This window comes from Podarcis filfolensis (genome assembly GCF_964270895.1).
Source record: "Podarcis filfolensis genome assembly, chromosome: 5".
Taxonomy (NCBI): domain Eukaryota; kingdom Metazoa; phylum Chordata; class Lepidosauria; order Squamata; family Lacertidae; genus Podarcis; species Podarcis filfolensis.
Genome location: NC_139608.1, coordinates 91,836,023 through 91,857,714, shown reverse-complemented (window position 1 = coordinate 91,857,714; position 21,692 = coordinate 91,836,023).

Sequence of the window (21,692 nt, the reverse complement as noted above, 5' to 3'; positions counted from 1 at the left end):
CTCCAGTTTAGCAGCCCTGGTTCCTGAGAGTTTCTCTCGTTGTGAAGCTCATTAAACGGATAACGGGTGCTCTTCCAGGTCTCGGTCCCGGACCCAGGAAGCTTCTTGGGACTCGTGAACATTTATTCGACTTCCGAGTAGAGGCAGTTGAGCCATCAGATCGGCTCAAAAATAACCCAATCAATTTCCCAAACAAATGGGGACAAGGCTTTGTTGTTGTTGTTTAGTCGTGTCCATCTCTTCGTGACCCCCTGGACCAGAGCACGCCAGGCACTCCTGTCCTCCACTGCCTCCCGCAGTTTGGTCAAACTCATGCTGGTAGCTTCGAGAACACTGTCCAACCATCTCATCCTCTGTCGTCCCCTTCTCCTTGTGCCCTCCATCTTTCCCAACATCAGGGTCTTTTCCAGGGAGTCTTCTCTTCTCATGAGGTGGCCAAAGTATTGGAGCCTCAGATTCAGGATCTGTCCTTCCAGTGAGCACTCAGGGCTGATTTCCTTCAGAATGGAGAGGTTTGATCTTCTTGCAGTCCATGGGACTCTCAAGAGTCTCCTCCAGCACCAGAATTCAAAAGCATCAATTCTTTGGCGATCAGCCTTCTTTATGGTCCAGCTCTCACTTCCATACATCACTACTGGGAAAACCATAGCTTTAACTATACAGACCTTTGTTGGCAAGGTGATGTCTCTGCTTTTTAAGACGCTGTCTAGGTTTGTCATTGCTTTTCACCCAAGAAGCAGGCATCTTTTAATTTCGTGGCTGCTGTCACCACAAGGCTTGGCTCATTCCTAAAGTCAATCTGAAGGGAGCAGTGGAGGATCAGAGAGGGACAGTGGGAGATCTCTCCACTCTCTGATTCATCTCCCACTGCATAGGAGGCAGGGGTGCCAACTTGAATAAAATATGGGGGGAGGCCAGGTAAGCCTCACCCCGCAAAATCAATCACAAGATGTGGCACACATAAACCATTTGAATTGCAATGCCCATCAACTTTGGGGGGGCCCTGGCCCCCTCAAATATTTTATTGGGGCAGCTGAATGGACCTCGGCCCCTAGGAGTTGGCTCCTATGATAGGAGGCATGTTTGATGCAGGATCTAGCAGTCCCTTGTAAATGTATTAATGCGTCATTGTATCCTACCACACTGCAATGCAGCAGACCAGGTACTAGAGGAGAAACTTTTTTGCCTGTGACTTCTGGCTATACCGGCCGGGTAAGTGAAGTTAGGGACGCGGGTGGCGATGTGGGTTAAAGCCTCAGCGCCTAGGACTTGCCGATCGAAAGGTCGGCGGTTCGAATCCCTGCAGCGGGTTGCGCTCCCGTCGCTCGGTCCCAGCGCCTGCCAACCTAGCAGTTTGAAAGCACCCCCGGGTGCAAGTAGATAAATAGGGACCGCTTACCAGCGGGAAGGTAAACGGCGTTCCGTGTGCTGCGCTGGCTCACCAGATGCAGCTTGTCACGCTGGCCACGTGACCCGGAAGTGTCTGCGGACAGCGCTGGCTCCCGGCCTACAGAGTGAGATGAGCGCACAACCCTAGAGTCTGTCAAGACTGGCCCGTACGGGCAGGGGTACCTTTACCTTTACCTAAGTGAAGTTAAAAGGGACGGAAGAGGGCAAGGCATTGGGGTAGGTGTGAGATTTGACTCTCTTAATACTCACCTCTTCTTTGAAACTGACGTCGCGAGTCCCTGAAACTCATACCTGAGCCCTCTTCCAGTTTGCAGTCATTTAGTCTTCTGTTTACAAAATGTGCTACCCTCTGTTTGTTCATTACAGAATAATTCTTAAGTGAGGCACAATGCCAGTAAAATACAATAAAATCGTAGAATCAGGCTTTCAAGTAACAATAAAGCAGGCATTAGTATTAATAAGTGCAGGCTGTTAATAATGATGGTGATAATACACAGCCAAATGATTATTTATACAGTAACAGAGATTTAGCCCAAAGCCTGAATGAATGAACAGGTCTTCAGATGGCGCTGAAAGCTTACAAAACTCGAAACCAACCGTATCTGAGAGCAGATAAAGTTCCACAATCAAGAAAACCCTATCTTGGGTTGCTGCCTCTCAAGTCTCTGGGAAGTACAGCACTGAAGAGGGCATCCCCGCTAGATCTTTACTCACCTGTCCAGAGATCAAGGAGAAGGTATACAGGTCCTCAGCCATATAGAGCTTTACATGTCAACATAAAGTCAGGAGTCCAGGTTCCCAGCTTGATAACACAGTGAACGTAGATAATTAAAAAGGAGGATTTGTTGCAAAAAAAAAAAAACAGATAACTCCACACAGCTCTAACAAAGCCTCCGGCATCATTACTCATGATGACCCTTCTGGAGATTCCTTCCTGGATCTACAGAATATATTGAAATGATGCCCCTTGCGTCTTTTGTTTTGCTTCCTATCTAGAAGTCCTCCCATTGGCCGACGTCTCAGAGAGATTGGATTATTGCCCACCTCTTCCTTTTCCAGCAAACTGTCTCCTTGTCTATTCGCTCCCATTTGCACTTCCGGCGAGCTTTGGCTGTGTTCTAGCCTGCTCTCAGCTACTGTCTTATCAGCTCGCCTGTCAAGGTCAGGAAGAGCCGGTTGCTGCAGCTGCCGGCTCTGCCCTGTCTGACTAACACCAAAGCCTCCCTGTTCCTGGCTGCTTTCTGCATTTGGCTGTAATCCTTCGCTTTGAGCTGGCTCGTTCCTGACACACAAGCATCTGGGACTTGGTTTGCAATGCAGATGTTGACTAGCATTGGATACAGAATGGAGCCCTGTGGGATCCTTCAGCTTAACTGCCTTGGGGTAGAAGCACCATCCAGGTGTTTTGGCTACAACCCCAGACAGCGCAGCCATGCTGGCTAGGGCAGAAGGAAGTTGTAGTGCAACAGATCTGGGAGGAGCATGGCTTAGCCATTTGAATCCCACCTATTTTATTCTCGCAACACCCCTGCGAGGTAGGGTGGGCTGAGAGCTCACGACTTCCCTAAGACTATCTCATGGCAGACCAAGGATCTGGACTGGGTTTCCTCTGGTCCGAGTTCCACACTCTGTCCGTTACATCACTTTGGCTCTGAGCTATGCTTCTCCTCATCCCTGTCACTGATGGCTCAGCATTTATCAAAAACTATTCTCTCGTGCCAGATGAGCTTTCTTTGGTGGCAATACAGGATCATGAACCCTTCATTCACTGGGCCAGAGGAAAAGCTTTGTTTCACTGGGGTGACTACTGTAATGTACTTCTCAAACTGCGAATCGTAGGTCTTGCTTTATTGTTAAGTAAGAAAAGCCAAATTTATGTGTGATTCTTTGCTCCCGCTGCTGACAGAGGGTCTGATGTCTTAATCTGATCCTCAATCTAAATTTGTTAAGTTTCTGGCTTAACCTAGATAACTCTTCCTCTCTGTGCAGTTGGCCTCTGTCAGCTTCTGCATAGAGATAATACTCTTTTAATCTCTGCTCATAATATAAATTCTCCAGCCTGGTATTCAGCGTAGCTGTTCTCTGCACCTACTCCAGTTCAACTTCACTTTTCCTAAATGCGGGGTTCAAAATTTGACATGGCCTTCCACTAATAACCTTTCTAATCAATAGTTTCTTATTCAATACTACTTCCTGTTCAAAAGGGAATCGATGTTCTCCTGTCACTACAAGGAAAGCTACTCCTAACGTGTCCAAGAATTGCATTTGCCGTCTTACCAGCTAACTCACAGTAATGATTTCTAATCAACTGGTCTCCCAAAATATTTTTCTTCCTAAGCTGATTTTTTTAAGCAGTGCTTTGCATGACTCAGTTGTTTGTTTGTTTTTTAAAGTAATATTTATTAAAGTTTTAAAGGTTACAAAAAGAAAAAAGAGAAAACACCAAATTAAGCAAAAACAAAACAACACATCACAATAAGGAAAAAGGAAAAAAAGAAAAAGAAAGAAAAAACAGAAAAATAGAAACAATTAAAAAACACAACGAACCTTCTCATAACTTATATTTCATTTGCTTGTTTCCTTGACCTCCTCACACCTCCCTTTTTTGTATTCTAGTTCGGTTAGCTATTTCAGCAAATCCTTTCCATCTTTCCCAGTTTTTGTCCTATAATTTATCTTAATATAATGTAACTTTACTTTCCCTCCTTTCACCAATTAACAGTCTATTTTTACTTAATCCTTTATAACATTTCTGCTAAAACCACATAACTTCATTCCAACATCCTTCTAACATTCCTTAATTTTACAATGTTTCTGTAAATAAACTTTAAATTTCTTCCAATCTTCTTCCACCGACTCTTCTCCCTGGTCTCGGATTCTGCCAGTCATTTCCGCCAGTTCCATGTAGTCCATCACCTTCATCTGCCATTCTTCCCGGGTGGGTAGATCTTGTGTCTTCCAGTACTTTGCAATAAGTATTCTTGCTGCTGTTGTAGCATACATAAAGAAAGTTCTATCCTTCTTTGGCACCAATTGGCCGACCATGCCCAGGAGAAAGGCCTCTGGTTTCTTCAGAAAGGTATATTTAAATACCTTTTTCATTTCATTATAGATCATCTCCCAGAAAGTCTTAATCCTTGGGCGTGTCCACCAAAGGTGAAAGAATGTACCTTCAGTCTCTTTACATTTCCAACATTTATTATCGGGCAAATGATAAATTTTTGCAAGCTTGACTGGTGTCATGTACCACCTGTAGATCATTTTCATTATATTCTCTCTTAAGGCATTACATGCAGTGAACTTCATACCTGTGGTCCATAACTGTTCCCAGTCAGCCATCATAATATTATGTCCAACATCTTGTGCCCATTTAATCATAGCTGATTTCACCGTTTCATCCTGAGTGTTCCATTTCAACAGCAAGTTATACATTCTTGACAAGTTCTTAATTTTGGGATCTAACAGTTCTGTTTTCAATTTTGATTTTTCCACCTGGAAGCCAATTTTTTTATCCACATTATATGTCTCCATTATTTGGTAATATGGTTTTTAAACGCTTTATGTGCTTTGACCTTATCATACCACAGATATGCATGCCACCCAAATACATTGTTAAAACCTTCTAGGTCCAACACGTCAGTGTTTTCAAGAAGCAGCCATTCTCTCAGCCAGCAAAAAGCGGCTGATTCATAATAAAGTTTAAAGTCTGGCAGGGCAAATCCACCTCTTTCTTTAGCATCAGTTAATATCTTAAATTTTATTCGAGGCTTCTTGCCCTGCCAGACAAATCTAGAAATATCTCTCTGCCACTTCTTGAAACAATCCATTTTATCCAAAATTTGCAATGTTTGAAACAAAAACAGCATCCTTGGCAATACATTCATTTTTATCACAGCAATTCGGCCTAGCAATGATAGCTTCAGATTTGACCATATTTCTAAATCCTTTTTCACTTCCATCCAACATTTTTCATAGTTATCCTTAAATAAATTCACATTCTTAGCAGTCATATTAACCCCTAGGTATTTCACTTTCTTAACCAGTGTTAATCCTGTCTCCTTCTGAAACCTCTCTCTCTCAGTCACTGTTAGATTTTTCTCTAAAACCTTAGTTTTCATCTTGTTCAGCTTAAAACCCGCTACCTGACCAAATTCTTGAATCAGTTCCAGTACTCTTTTAGTACTAGATTCTGGCTCCTGTAGTGTCAATACCAAATCATCGGCAAATGCTTTCAATTTGTACTGTTTAGCTCCGATTTGTATACCTTTAACCAATTGGTCCCTTCTAATCATGTTTAAAAGGACCTCCAGGACCGATATAAAAAGCAATGGAGAGATTGGGCGACCTTGTCGTGTTCCTTTCTCTATCTTAAATTCTTCCATCACTACATTATTCACAATTAATTTAGCCTTTTGTTCTGAGTAAATTGCACCTATACCATTTCCAAAACCTTGACCAACCCCCATCCCCTGTAAATTCTTCTTCATAAAACTCCAAGAAATGTTGTCAAAGGCTTTCTCCGCGTCCACAAATATCAGAACTGCTTTGGTATTAATATTCACTTGTAGTTTTTCTAGAATGTTGATTATGTTCCTCGTATTGTCAGACAAGTGTCTGCCCGGGAGAAAGCCCGCTTGATCTTTATGAATTTCTTCTACTAGTACCTTTTTTAGTCTTTTAGCCAAAATATCTGCGAAAATTTTATAATCCACATTAAGCAAAGATATGGGGCGGTAGTTCTTAAGCTGTGTCTTCTCAGACTCTGTTTTCGGTATAAGTGTAATATCAGTTTCCTTCCATGACTCTGGTGCCCTTTTCCCTTCCAATATTTCATTACAGACTTCCTTTAAAGGTTGTACTAACCATTCTTTCAGGGATCTATAATATCTTGAAGTCAAACCATCCGGTCCTGGAGATTTACCTAATTGCATGTTCTGAATGGCCCCTTCTACCTCCTGCTCCGTTATTTTGTAATTCAACATTAGCTTATTTTCTTGAGAGATTTTTTGTAGTCCATTTGTTTTCAAAAATCGGTCAATGTCCATTTCTTTCTGCGTCTCCTGTGTATATAATTGTTTAAAGTACCTCTGGAAGCACTTTCTGATCTCCACTGGATTCTGTATATTCTTTCCTTCCACTTCCAAATTCGTAATGGTATTGAGTTTTTGTCTTTTTTTCATTTGCCAAGCCAGCAGTTTCCCACATTTATTTGCCGATTCAAATGTCTTTTGTCTCATCTGTTTAATTTTCCATTCTATTTCCTGGTTCATCAATGTCATATATTGTACTTGATATAACTTTTTCTCTTTCAGGATCTCCTGCGACTTTGGTTTCACTCTATTTCTTCTCTCCTTCCTTTACTTTCTCCAGAATTTTGTCTTTTTTCTCATTTTGAGCTCTCTTCTTAATTGCATTCTGTTGTATCAGAAATCCTCTCATAACCGCTTTGCTTGCGTCCCAGATTACTCTTTTTTCAACAGTGGTGTTCATATTTATCTCAAAATAATCTCTCAAGGTTTTTTGGGCCTTCTTAGTCACTTCTTCGTTCCTAAACAAAGTGTCATTCATCCTCCATCTAAAGGAAACAATTGGTGTTAGTTTCATTTCCATCTTCACAGCATTGTGGTCAGAGCAAGTTTTAGGGAAAATTTCCACTTTCCTGATCTTCGGAGCCAGCCCTCTAGTTACCCAAATTTGGTCAATTCTTGTCCATGTCATTTTGGCCTCAGAGAAGAAAGTTCCCTCTCTTCCCAGAGGGTTCTTCATTCTCCAGATGTCAACTAAATCCATATTGTCAGTCATATCAAAAAAAGTTTTTGGTAGTCTACCATCCTTAGTAACTACCTGTCTCTGTGCCTTGTCCATATTTGTAGACACCACTCCATTCATGTCCCCCATCAAAATCATATTGTAATCCATATAGTCCATCAGAGTCTCATGAAACTTCTTAAAAAAATTGGATTTTCCCTCATTTGGTGCATAAATGCCTACTATCAAAAATTTCTCTCCTTGTGATTGGATTTCAATTGCAACAAATCTTCCTTGGTCATCTTTAAATATAAATTTCGGTGATAGGCTCTCCTTTGCATAAAGTACTACTCCTCTTTTTTTAACTTTGTCTGATGAAATAAATTCATGGCCCAGTCTTTTATTGCTCAATACCTTCCTGTGTAGCCTTATCACATGTGTTTCTTGTAGACAAATCAAGTCCAGTTGTTCTTTTTTTAATAAATGAAAGACTCTCCGCCTTTTTTCCGGGGAGTTCAGTCCATTCACATTCCAGCTTAATACTTGCAGTGTCATGATGTAGTTACTCTGATTTTCCTCCAACTGTGCCCAATGCTTCCTCTTGTTCTGTCGGTGGTGTTGGTGTCACGTTCACTGGGCAGTCCAGCCCGAAGGATAGTGTTGCTATGTCCACTATTCCTCTTTTTGTGATCTTCTGTCCAATGCTTTTTGTTCTAGTCCTCTGTCTGGTGATCTTCTGTCCGATGCTCCTGACTCTTTTCCAAGTTCCTTCTGCAGATCTTCTTCGTAGTTATTCAGAAGCTTTTCTTTATCCTCTACTGATCTTATTTTTATTTTCCTTCCTTTAAAACTGAAGGATAGGCCTTGGGGAAATTCCCACCTGAAGATGATTTTATTCCTTCTCAGCAGGACAACCAAATCTCCATAATTGGACCTAAGGTCCAAAAGATGTTTTGGGATATCTTTGAATATTTCCACTCTTGACTGCTGTACTACCAAGGTCTTCTGGTAGTGCCAACCCAAAATTTTATCTCTCTCTTCTTTAGATCTGAGGGTAATCAAACAGTCTCTTGCTCTATTCTTCTCTTTCTTCCCTCCTCTTCCAAGTCAAAAGGCACTCACGATTTTAAATTCCTCTTGTTCCAATTCCAAATCCCAAAAATCTGCAAATTCCTGCGTGAGAAAATCTATCAAACTATCCTTCTCCAATTCAGGTACAGCTCTGATCCTCAAATTCGTCTGTTTTTCCTTAAGCTCAATCATAGAAAGCGTCGACTTGTGGTCCTCAAGTTGCCTCTGTAGGTCTGGGACTCTCTTTGTTTCCAGTTGTGTTACCTTAACTTCCATGGCAGCAGCTTTTTCCCTGGCTTCCTCTGCGGTCTGTCGGATCGAAATAGATTCCTGTATCAGTTTCTCAATAGTTTCTGTGTTGACATTCACCTTTTGTCCCAAATTATTTAAACTTTCTGTATTTTGATCAATTTTAGTAGATGCAGCATCCACTTTTTTATTTAACTGTTCCAATGAGTCATTTATCTTACTTAATGCAAGCGCTAAAGCTTCTTCTAATGACATTCCTCTTGGTTTAGATTGTGTTGGTACAGCCGCAGATGAGGCAGAAGGGCCAGATGCTGATGCTCTTCGCTGCCAAGACTTCCCAGACCTTGTTGTTTTGTCTGGGAGTGGCGAATCTACTTTTTCTTTCCCATCTGCCATAACACTTAAAAAATCCAAGGTCAGTCCCCCAGTCACACAGTTTTATCTTACAAGTGGAAAATTCCCCTGATCCAACTCTTGTAACAGTTTCAGAAACTTCCTCTAGGGGGAAACAGTTGCTATCTGTATTTGTATTAATCCAAAATAACGCCTTTTAAAACACAGCTCAAGCAAGAAAGTTAGTTTCAATTTTCAGTTACTTTTCCTCCTTTTTAAGATCAGAAGGGGACAGCTAAAAACAATGTATCTCTCTTACTCAGCTAGCTGTCAGCGAATGGTCTATTCACAGTCAATGTGCATTCCAAAGTACGGCAGTCTTATTGTCCTATTGGCAGCCCGTTCCCAGGTTCTGAGCGGTGGAATTTTAACTTCCTTCCCTCTCTCTTGCAGGTATATATGGTCCAAACTTCCCCCCCTCTTCTCCTGCTTCCAAGGGGGGTGTTCACAATTTTTTAGTGCTGGAAAATTAGTCCTTTCCGATCGGCTTTCCAAGACTTTAGCTTGCAGCCTCTTTGCTTTGATCTATTTACAAAAGCGGAAGGCGGACTTCCTGTTTGAGCCTCCCCGCTTCAGTACCAAATTAGGTCTTTTTTTCTTTAAAAACTTCCAATTTATTCTACTCACGGGTAGTTGCTTTTAGAATCAAATTGTCCACAGGAAAAAGTCAGTGCTCTCCGGCAACGGCTGTGCAGCTTCGCTCTGTGGAAAAAGCAGTCGATTCACAGCACCGCGCCGCTCACCCCACTTCGCTCCGGAGCTCCGAAATCGAGTTTCCCCACGAATAGGGGAGGCGCAAAAGGTGCCTGCCGAATCCCACGTTCACAGGCTTCACCCGCCTGTGATTTTTGAGGGGTCTCCGCCTTCGCCGTGGCGGCCAGACCCGGTTCCCACAGAGCAAATTCCTCCTAGTCAGAGGAATTCCGCCATTACCGATGGCGCTAACCCAGAAGTCTTTGCATGACTCAGTTGTTGTCCATTTCTGTTCCTTCAAACTGTGAGAATGTCCAGTTCCACATGCACAAATTCCAGAACCTTCCCTGCATTGATGGCAACTTTTGCTTGATGTCATTGGCCTTGTCATTCTCTCATCTTGAGGAAGAGGAACATGACAAAGGCGGCTGTTTGTCATCTTCTCCTCACAATTAGTTTTGTGTGTCTTTAGCATGCGTATTGAAACATAATGATAGCAGAGTCCTTCCCTCTAGGTATACCGTCCTTATGCGAGACTGTATGAACTGCCTTGCAAAAATCCAGATAGATTATACCTTCCTGCGTCTCCTTTAAGGAGGTTATCAGAATTGCCTGGCATGAACTGACTTCAGCGGAAGACATGTTGCATTGCAACTTTCATGTTGTGTGCCGAGGTCCCCAATAATTCACACATCACACATCAATTTTGGTTTGGGTTTTTGGCACTATTTTGGCCACAGCTTTATTTAAATACACACCAGTGAGTGGTTGCTTAGGCATTGGTTCCGACTATCTGTCCTTGCCCAGGGACAGAATTGACTTCCGGATTCCAGCAGAAGCCAGTGAGGGAAACAATTTTGGGGAGAATATGGAACTGGGCCTCAGTCCCTCACTTCTCACCCTCATGCTCCTGGTGGCTTGCACGGCCCAAGCCCAATGCCAGGGACAAGGACGAAAAGAATGGCAAGCCCCTGGATTCCTTTAACAGAATTCCCTTTCCGCACCACCATTGGAGGGGTAGGCACTTACCCCTCCACCAACCAATTTGAACCAATGCCTAACCACCAACCTTACAAGTTGTGACAATTTGCTACGCAGTAGGCAAAAACCAAATGGCACCAGCCAGTCAGCCAAATGGACAAAATTCCTACCAGGCCTCTGCCTCAAAGCAGACGACCCCATGACAGGTATAGCAAGGTCAAGCAAACAACCCCCCCCCCCAATTCAGGGAGGGTGGGCGGGTGATCCGGTGCAAGCAGCCAAGAGGACACCCAAAGTTGGGCGTCCAGTATTTAAAACCTCTGACCCCTCCTTCAAAATTGGCAACAAGCAATTCTCCCCAGCGACACAATTAACCAATTCACTGCCTGGGTCACTTCGCAAATCCGCCCAGCAGCACTCCTGTCTTCCACTGCCTCCCGCAGTTTGGTCAGACTCATGCTGGTGGCTTCTACAACACTGTCCAACCATCTCGTCCTCTGTCGTCCCCTTCTCCTTGTGCCCTCCATCTTTCCTAACATCAGGGTCTTTTCCAGGGAGTCTTCTCTTCTCATGAGGTGGCCAAAGGATTGGAGCCTCAGCTTCACGATCTGTCCTTCCAGTGAGCACTCAGGGCTGATTTCCTTTAGAATGGATAGGTTTGATCTTCTTGCAGTCCATGGGACCCTCAAGAGTCTCCTCCAGCACCAGAATTCAAAAGCATCAATTCTTCGGTGATCGGCCTTCTTTATGGCCCAATAAATAAATAAGTAAATAAATAAATAAATGTCAGATAGGGGCAGGATTAGAGATGGACACACAAAATATTTTTTTAAAATTTTTTTTAAAAAATAACACACTTTGCACCCCCACTCTTCCTTTCTTCTGGCCCGGGGCAGTCCTGCTTTCTGCTTGTCCCCCAGTGCCGGTGTATCATGCAGGACTGGTCCTCAATGGTAGCAGCATCCCCTCCTCCTTGCCCGCTCTCCAGCAGCTGCTGTGAGTGCCCAAGGGAAGAGACTGGCAGTGGCAGCCGTGGATAAACAGGATGTCAGGAGCTCGGCCTACACTCGAGTAGGACCCCGGCAGAGACACATGCCCGACTGGCATGTTCTCTCCCTCCGTTTGGGAGCTTCAAAAGCTTTCTTCAGCCCGAACATCACAGCGACCGATGCCAACCAACACCAGCATACCTAGAGATCCGCAGAGTTTGCGCAGTTCGTGTAACAGACCTCAGCAACTCAGCATTTTGGCTAATCTACTTTATTTACCTATAAACACACGGAGCACTGCAACATGGCTCCCTCTCTCTCTCTAGCATCAGACAGCAAAGAGAGAAAGAACAAAGGACAATAGTCCCACTTCACGGAACACAGTAACACAAACATCCTGTCTCCATCACTTCCCACTCTGTTGAGTCAAAACATATACCGTCATGTGATAGACAACAATCCCATGACTGCAATCACGGAGCAGGAATTCTAACACAGGATGCTCCTTGCAACTGTCACCATCACCACTGCCATTGCTTAGGACAAGTGCCAGCTCATCCTCTTCCCTGAGCTCAGCAGTGGCGGCACCAGAGGGAGGAAATAGCGACATTCCAAGATCACATCAGAAGCCAAGACGGCTTTCATAATTCTGGGACTGTCCCTGGAAAATCAGGACACCTGGAGGGTATGCCATAGCCGATGGGAACTTAATGGACCACATAAATTAGGAATATGTCAGACAGGAAGTAGTGAAGGTACCTGATTTGAGAAACATAAAGATCATGGGGGAATTTGGGAAGAGGCAAGAGCTGGGATGGCAGGCAGAGTTTAAAATTCTGGCCTTAAATGGACACAACCTGTTTGGGAACAGTGTATGCAATCGTGATAAAGATTTGTGGTGAGTAAGGGCAGGCACACCTCATCTGTCTCCTCACCTCATCTGTCTCCTGAGAAATCTCTATGCGGGACAAGAAGCTACTGTTAGAACTCGATATGGAACAACTGATTGGTTCAAAATTGGGAAAGGAGTACGACAGGGCTGTATATTGTCTCCCTGCTTATTTAACTTATATGCAGAATTCATCATGCGAAAGGCTGGGCTGGATGAATCCCTAGCCGGAATTAAGATTGCCGGAAGAAATAACAACCTCAGATATGCAGATGACACAACCTTGATGGCAGAAAGTGAGGAGGAATTAAATAACCTTTTAATGAGGGTGAAAGAGGAGAGCGCAAAATATGGTCTGAAGCTCAACATCAAAAAAACGAAGATCATGGCCACTGGGCGCATCACCTCTTGGCAAATAGAAGGGGAAGAAATGGAGGCAGTGAGAGATTTTACTTTCTTGGGCTCCATGATCACTGCAGATGGTGACAGCAGCCACGAAATTAAATGACGCCTGCTTCTTGGGAAAAAAGCAATGACAAACCTAGATAGCATCTTAAAAAGCAGAGACATCACCTTGCCAACGAAGGTCCGTATAGTAAAAGCTATGGTTTTTCCAGTAGTGATGTATGGAAGTGAGAGCTGGACCATAAAGCAGGCTGATCGCCGAAGAATTGATGCTTTTGAATTATGGTGCTGGAGGAGATTCTTGAGAGTCCCGTGGACTGCAAGAAGTTCAAACCTCTCCATTCTGAAGGAAATCCGCCCTTAGTGTTCACTGGAAGGACAGATCCTGAATCTGAGGCTCCAATACTTTGGCCACCTCATGAGAAGAGAAGACTCCCTGGAAAAGACCCTGATGTTGGGAAAGATGGAGGGCACAAGGAGAAGGGGACGACAGAGGACGAGATGGTTGGACAGTGTTCTCGAAGCTACCAGCATGAGTTTGACCAAACTGCGGGAGGCAGTGGAAGACAGGAGTGCCTGGCGTGTTCTGGTCCATGGGGTCACAAAGATTCGGACACGACTCAACGATTAAACAACAACAAGGGCAGGCAGGGGAAGTAAAGATTTATGGTTTGACAATAAGAGATCTGGTTTGGGAACATTTGCTAATGCCATAATAGTTATGCTATTAAGAGTCACTGTTAATAATTTCTAAAATGTTTTGAGAAACATAAAATCTGCAGAAACTTTCTTGGCCTAATAGTTACCTTATACTCAGAGATAAAGGCATTCAAAAGGGCTGGCTCCGATCCTTAGCAGGTTTTCCTGCAAGTATGTAAGTCACAGATGAATTTAATGGATCCTACTTTTCTGAGTGGGATGTGGGTGGTGCTGTGGGTTAAACCACAGAGCCTAGGGCTTGCCAATCAGAAGGTCGGTGGTTCAAATCCCCACGACAGAGTGAGCTCCCGTTGCTCGGTCCCTGCTCCTACCAACCTAGCAGTTCAAAAGCACGTCAAAGTGCAAGTAGATAAATAGGTACCACTCCAGTGGGAAGGTAAACGGCGTTTCTGTGTGCTGCTCTGGTTCGCCAGAAGCAGCTTAGTCATGCTGGCCACATGATCCGGAAGCTGTACGCCGGCTCCCTCGGCCAATAAAGCAAGATGAGCACCGCAACCCCAGAGTCGGCCACGACTGGACCTAATGGTCAGGGGTCCCTTTACCTTTACCTTTACTTTTCTGAGTAAAGGTGCTTTGAACTGCTCTGTTGGGGCCAAGAAGAGGGTCGAAACTGGGTCTCTCACATTCAAAACAAAAACACAATGCACTGTTATGACTACGCCACACAAATGTCCTCGAGGAAAGCTTTGTTTATTAATATTATTTGGCAAGTTGCATCGGTGGCACATTTTGGGGGCAAGAGTTTATAATCAATTTTAAAGTAATCACTGACAGCAACTTCCAGCAATGGTACACTGAGTTCAGTTGGTTTCTGTTTTTCCACTCCTTGCCATCAAAATGAAAATTGGGGCTCTGAAAGAGAAAACTGAGTGGTCGAGGGGAGAAACTGGTGTCAGATAAAAGAGGTGGCTTCTAGTTTGCATTAGTTGTGGCCAGGATGCATTCCCATGTTCTTTGGCACCATCTTGTGGACTATATCTAAAAGGGCGAAAGCGAAGGAACTTGCAGCTACTAACTAGAATGTGAGCTTCTTTGCAGGGTTAAACCTGAGAATAAACTCATATCCTAATGCAACTTAGCAAAACTTAGCCTCACCTTTTGAGCTAGAAAGAGAGGGCTGGAGGTCAAGTCACAGAGATGGCAGCATCCTGACCCTTCACAAGCCTTGGATGTTCCAAAAGACTGACAGAAATATCAGTGCTCGAAGATGACATTACAAATGTGAGAAAATTGCAACAGTCATTTAAAGAATTAAGCATGTGGTGAGTTTAGTTTTCCCAGTAACCCTCCAAAGAACTACATGACACACCAGTCTATTATTCCACCTAATTGTACAGTTATACAAAAATAGCCAGACTTGGATTTGTATCAATTCATCCACGTTTAGGATGAGCAGGGGTACAAAACAGAGATGCCCCCTTTCTCCTTCCCATTTGCACTGACTAATTTGATTAGTTGTAGGCGGTTCGAATCCCCGCAGCGGGGTGCGCTCCTGCTGCTCGGTCCCAGCGCCTGCCAACCTAGCAGTTCGAAAGCACCCCCAGGTGCAAGTAGATAAATAGGGACCGCTTACTAGCGGGAAGGTAAACGGCGTTTCCGTGTGCGGCTCTGGCTCGCCAGAGCAGCTTCGTCACGCTGGCCACGTGACCCGGAAGTGTCTGCGGACAGCGCTGGCTCCTGGCCTATAGAGTGAGATGAGCGCACAACCCCAGAGTCTGTCAAGACTGGCCCGTATGGGCAGGGGTACCTTTACCTTTACCTAACCCCAGAATTAATGGGATACGTATAGCTCAGCAATCTCACCTGGTGATTTTTTATTTTGCAAATGCCATTGTTTACAAATCCGTGTACAGAAATACCAGGTTTACTTACTGTTATACATAAGCACGGCAAAGTATCAGGCTTTCAAATTCACTTTCAAAAACTCTGAAGTTTTTTGTTTAAATGCACCAGCTAACAAAAAATTATAACGCCTCCAAATTAAAACTTGGGGGGGGGGACTTAAATACACAGGAGACATTGTTTAGAAGAAGCTGGACCATTTGGAAAAGCTAAATATTAAGCCTCTCATAAACATATAAAATGGAAATTAATGAAATGGAAATTATATCCTTTTTCCTTCTCGGGACACCTTGCAGCCATAAAAATGGTGATCCTACCTAAGCCTATTTGCTTTTGCTTTGCTTTTCTAATTTGACCTCTCAATATTTCCAAAATAGAAATTACAAGCCTGGCAAAAACTTATTCATAATTTTATTCGGGGGGGGGGGCTAGATTATCAAAGCAAGTGTTGTACAATTCCACCAAGACTGGAATCCCAAATATTTAGTTCTATCATTATGCCCCCTATATTAGGAATATTTCCCCAGTTATACAATGGCATCGGAACCATGAACTTCCATATCTTATAAATCTGTCTAAATGGGGGGTGGGGGTGGGAAATCACACATCTCTTTTTAAAAAATGATTTACTAATTTGGATGAATTGGTCCAGGACTCTATACCTCCGCTGACACCACTGATCCCCTATTTTTTCTTATTTTTTCTTTTCTTCTTTTTGTCTCTTTTGTTCTTTTTTATATATGCGTGCTTATCTGAAATATATATGCTTGTATGTATGTATGTATTTGCAATATTTTGCTTATATTTTGCAATAATTATGTTAAATAAATTAATAAAAAATAAAAAAAATATTTTTTTCCTAGGACCACAGCCGAAATCAAATTTTGAAATTAAAGGCCTGCTAAAAGAACGCAAACATTCCTGGTTACAAATATTTCAGGTGCTGCATTTTACCTCAATTCTAGAAATAATTAGTCAGTTCACTAGACCTCTCAGTGCTTTGTAAAGCCTCATCAGACCCTCCAGGGACAATCCCAGATTTACAGAAGCCATCCCAGTTTCTGATTTGATCCGACAATGTCCCACTTTTCTTTAGGACATCGCTATTTTTGGAGACATGTTGGAGAGTACAGTGGTACCTCAGGTTACATACGCTTCAGGTTACATAGGCTTCAGGTTACAGACTCCGCTAACCCAGAAATAGTGCTTCAGGTTAAGAACTTTGCTTCAGGATGAGAACAGAAATCGTGCTCCGGCGGAGCGGCTGCAGCAGGAGGCCCCATTAGCTAAAGTGGTGCTTCAGGTTAAGAACAGTTTCAGGTTAAGAACAGACCTCCGGAACAAATTAAGTACTTAACCCGAGGCACCACTGTATGAAGTTATGTGACCCTCTAGCCAAGGAAATAAGTAACTATACAACCTTTATAAGACCTATGAAGGCAGCCCTGGATAGGGAAGTTTTTAAAATTTGTTTTATGTTTTATTATGTTTTTATATATGTTAGAAGCCACCCAGAATGGCTGGGGTATAAATAATAAAATTGTTGCTGTTGTTGTTGTGGAATAGGAGGGGTATAAATAAATTATTATTATTATTATTATTATTGTTATTATTATTCTGGTGGTTCTCTCCCTGCGAGAAGTGAGGTTACAGGGAACCAGGCAGAGGGCCTTCTTGGTAGTGGCACCCGCCCTGTGGGACACCCTCCCAGCAGATGTCAAGGCAATAAGCAACTATGTTACTTTTAAAAGACAACTGAAGGCGGCCCTGTTTAGGGAAGTTTTTTATGTTTGATGCTGTATTGTTTTTAATATTCGGTTGGAAGCCGCCCAGAGTGGCAAGGGAAACCCAGCCAGATGGGCGGGTATAAATATCAAATTATTATAAATGCCCCTTGCACGGAGGTCCCGCTATTAAGGAGGGAATCGGCACGCAACCTGAATGCCCTCTTCTTCTCTGCACAATGCAGCAATGATGGCCAAGTCCACAACAAAGCAGGTAACCCAGCAAAGTCCCTTGCATGGAACTTGCTGATCACACTAGGAGCTGCCACCATGCTGCCCAAATTATTGCTCCACTCAACAATACGTCTGTGTAACAAGACATGCGACAAACAGAGGACCCCGGTTCTGATGCACATTTGAGAATGGAGCGGCAGACAACCCCAAAATGAGGTCTCCGCCAGAAACCGCAGGAAGCAGGGCTGTGTTTTAAGTGGAACGTAACTGCCATCTAGCGGTGACCTGTACACAACACATAGAATCGTAGATCTGTAGCGCTGGAATGAATCCCCAAGGCTCAATTTAGGCCAACCCCTGCAGTGCAGGAATCACAGCAAAAGAATCCCTCGCCATCCAGCTTCTTTTTTATTTATTTTTTATAATAATTTTTATTAATTTTGACATATAAGTTATAATACGTACCACAAAACTTCACAACTTATACAATCTTTTTTGGACTTCCATCAGCACCTCTGATGATCCACCATTCTTATGACTTCTTATGCATTTCTTAAATTCATATTGCCTTTCATTATCTTAACTAACCATCCTCCCCTTTATCCGTTTTTGCAATAGTTCCAATAATTCAGCTCACAAAACTTCTTGCAAACCTACAGTTGTAGTCTGATCCTCAGAATTACTTTTCAAATAGTCTGTAAATTTACACCAATCTTCTGTGAATCTCTGGTCCCGCAGATTTCGAATCCTTGCTGTTAATTTGTCTAATTCTGCATAGTCCATTCATTTCATCCTCCATTCTTCTTTCGTCGATAATTCTTCTTGCTTCCATATTTCTGCCAATAATATTCTTGCTGCCGTCAGCTTTTTTTAAAACCCCATGAAGGAGATTCCGCTACCTTCAAAGGGAGTCTGCCCCACTGTCAAACTGTCATTGCTGTCAGAAAGTTGTTCCTAATGTTTAGCTGGAATCTCTTTTCCTGTCATTGGAATACAGTATGTTGGTTTGGGTCCTTGCTTCTGGAGCAGAAGCAGCTTTCTCCATCCACCATGTGACCACCATTCAGATATTTAGAGACGGCTGTTCTCTCCTCTCAGTCTCCTCTTGGAGAGCCGGTGTGGTGTGGTGGTTAAGAGTGGTGGACTTGTAATCTGGTGAACCGGGTTTGATTCCCCGCTCCTCCACATGCAGCTGCTGGGTGACCTTGGGCTAGTCATACTTCTCTGAAGTCTCTCAGCCTCACTCACCACACAGAGTGTTTGTTGTGGGGGAGGAAGGGAAAGGAGAATGTTAGCCGCTTTGAGACTCCTTCGGGTAGTGATAAAGCGGGATATCAAATCCAAACTCCACTTCTTCTTCTTCTTCTTCTTCTTCTTCTTCTTCTTCTTCTTCTTCTTCTTCTTCTTCTTTACCAGGCTAAACATACCTTCTTTAGCACAACTGTTCCTCCTAAGGCTGAGTTTCCAGACCCTTGATCATCTTGGTCACCCTCCTCTGCACACATCCCAGCTTGACAATAACCTTCTTAAATTGTGATGTCCAGAACTGGACACAGGACTCCAGGTATGGTCTGGCCAAGGCAGAAGAGAGGGGTACTATTTCTTCCCTTGATCAGGACACTAAACTTCTGTTGATGCAGCCTAGAATAGTATTAGCTTTTCTGCTGAAGCATCACACTGTTGACTCATGTTCAGCTTGTGATCTAACTAAACCCCTAGATCCTTTTCACGTGTGCTGCTGGCAAGTCAAGTGTCTCCCATCTTATATTTGTGCTGCTGGTTCTTCCTGCCTAAGTGAGGAACCTTAGCTTTGTCCCTATTGAAATTCATTTTGATAGTTGGGGCCCAGTTTTCCAATCTGTGGTCATCTGGAATCCTGATTCTTTCTTCTAAGTATTAGTTATCTCTTGGTGTCATCTGCAAATTGAATGAGCATCTCATCCATCACAAATTCTACCAGCTTATCTGCAAAAATACCTTGGGGATTTTGTCAAAAGCCTTGCTGAGACCAAGATACACTATGTCCACAGCGTTCCCCTGATCCACCAAGCTTGTGACTCTATCAAAAAGAAGAAATGAGATTCATCTGGAATGACTTGTTTTTGAGGAAACCCATGCTCTTCACCCCCATCATTCTGCCCGGACACTGAGGTCCAGCACCGAGGGCCTTCTGGCGGTTCCCCCACTGCGAGAAGCAAAGCTACATGGAACCAGGCAGAGGGCCTTCTCGGTAATGATGCCCCCCCTGTGGAACGCCCTCCCATCAGATGTCAAAGAGATAAACAACTGACATTTAGAAGACATCTGAAGGCAGCGCTGTTCAGGGAAGTTTTTAATGTGTGACATTTTAATGTATTTTTTATCTTTGTTGGAAGCCGCCCAGAGAGGTTGGGGAAACCCAGCCAGATGGGCAGGATACAAATAATAAATTTTATTTTTATTATGATTATGCTAGGTTTTAGTAATCACGGAATCCTTTTCTAAGTGCTCACAGACTGACCATTTAATTATCTGTACTTAGAAAAATAGTTGGGCACAGTAGCATCTTAGAGACCAACTAAGTTTGTTCTTGGTATAAGCTTTTGTGTGCATACATACTTCTTCAGATACCACGAAAGCTTATACGAAGAACAAACTTAGTTGGTCTCTAAGGTGCTACTGGACAATTTTTTTATTTTTATATATATTTTGACTATATCAGACCAACACGGCTACCTACCTGAATGTAGTTGGGCACAGTTCGGAGATGCATGGACATTACAGAAATCCACTTCGCAGGGCTTTTTGCCCTTTCAGAGAGCAATTTGGGTTGTTTTTCTTGGGACCCAAGGATCCAGCATGAGCGAAAGGAGCCAAAATGCACCACAATGGCATTTGCACTGTTGGACAGGGGAGTCTTATGGTGTGTTTTGAGCAGGGCTAGGATGTCTCACACTACAACGGGCTCCAGCATTGTCTACTTTAACATCTCACATCTTCCTGCTCCCAATCCCACTCTTCCTGGAGACAAGGGAGCAAAGTATTGAGGTCCTTTTCAGAAGTGTTTCTTGCAGGCAGAGACAAGACTAAGAACTTTCTTCCCCCTTTAGGTGGCAGGGTAGAAAATATTGGTGTAGGGAGGGGGAATTAAAAGGAATTAAAATAGGGGCTTTAGAGTTTTGGGTTCATAATCCACCTCTGCCTTTTATCCAGGTTTATGCAAAACACTACTAAATCTTAGGTTACGTAAATACAATCTTGGTAACAACACACACAACGTAACAGGCTGTTTTTGACTATGTAACTTCTGTTTCAACCACAATTCAACATACAATATCTCACAAAGTGTAATTCTGTAGACCAGCACATCATGCAAACAGAACAGATCAAGAGAAATTAAAGTCCAATGGATGGTCAGGAGATAAAGTCCATTTGGTTCCATATTGTTGGCAATAACCACAATATGGTATGCTTATCTTATGATGTCCCACGTATCGCTGCTTTGATGATTCTAACATTCCTTCTATGTAGATATCGGATCAGATGGAAAACTTGAAGATATGGCATGACAAGGATTCCGGGATAATAACTTGTTTCACCTAACAGGGCTTCATCAGCCGTGCATACTCATATTCTTGTATGATCTATGGAATCACACTTTGTGAGATATTGTATGTTGAATTGTGTTTGAAATAGAAGTTACATAGTCAAAAACAGCCTGTTAGGCTGTGTGTTTTATTCAGGTTTGCCATCTCCATTTAGTAAAGCTCTCCTTTTTAAACAGCGATCAGCTAAACACCTCCAAGACACCATTCACAGCCTAACAACACCCGAGAACATGGTGTTACATTTATTTACGAGGGTTTTGCAGCAGGATCTTTTCACAGGGAAGAGCTCAGGAGCAGCACATTTAAGGGGGTAGAGAATGGAAGAAAAAAGCCTGGTGGGGTGAGCGGGGCCAGCTATCCTTCCCAAAGTGTTTGAAACACCTGCGTACAGTCACTGATCAAAAAAACCTTGGTCCATAGCGGTGTATGGTGTCTTTGTTGCAGGAAACATTTATTCCTGTCGGAAACATTAGCATCTGCCTGGCATTTAATTTGAATTCAGCCTGATCTTTTATTTCCCTTCTCTTCCCTCCCCCTCCCTTTTATGAAGATCACCTGCTCTGAGACCCCACAGCTAATTCTCCCCTGGCCTCCTCGCTGGCCCAAGTAGGACCAATTCAGCCAGCTAGCCCTGGGGATTATCTAATGCTTATTTCCCCTAAACTGACTTTTGATTTTTCAATTTTATTGTTACTCATGTTTTTATACTGTATTTTATGCTGCTTTTATAATTAAGTGTTTTAGATTTGTTGTTAGC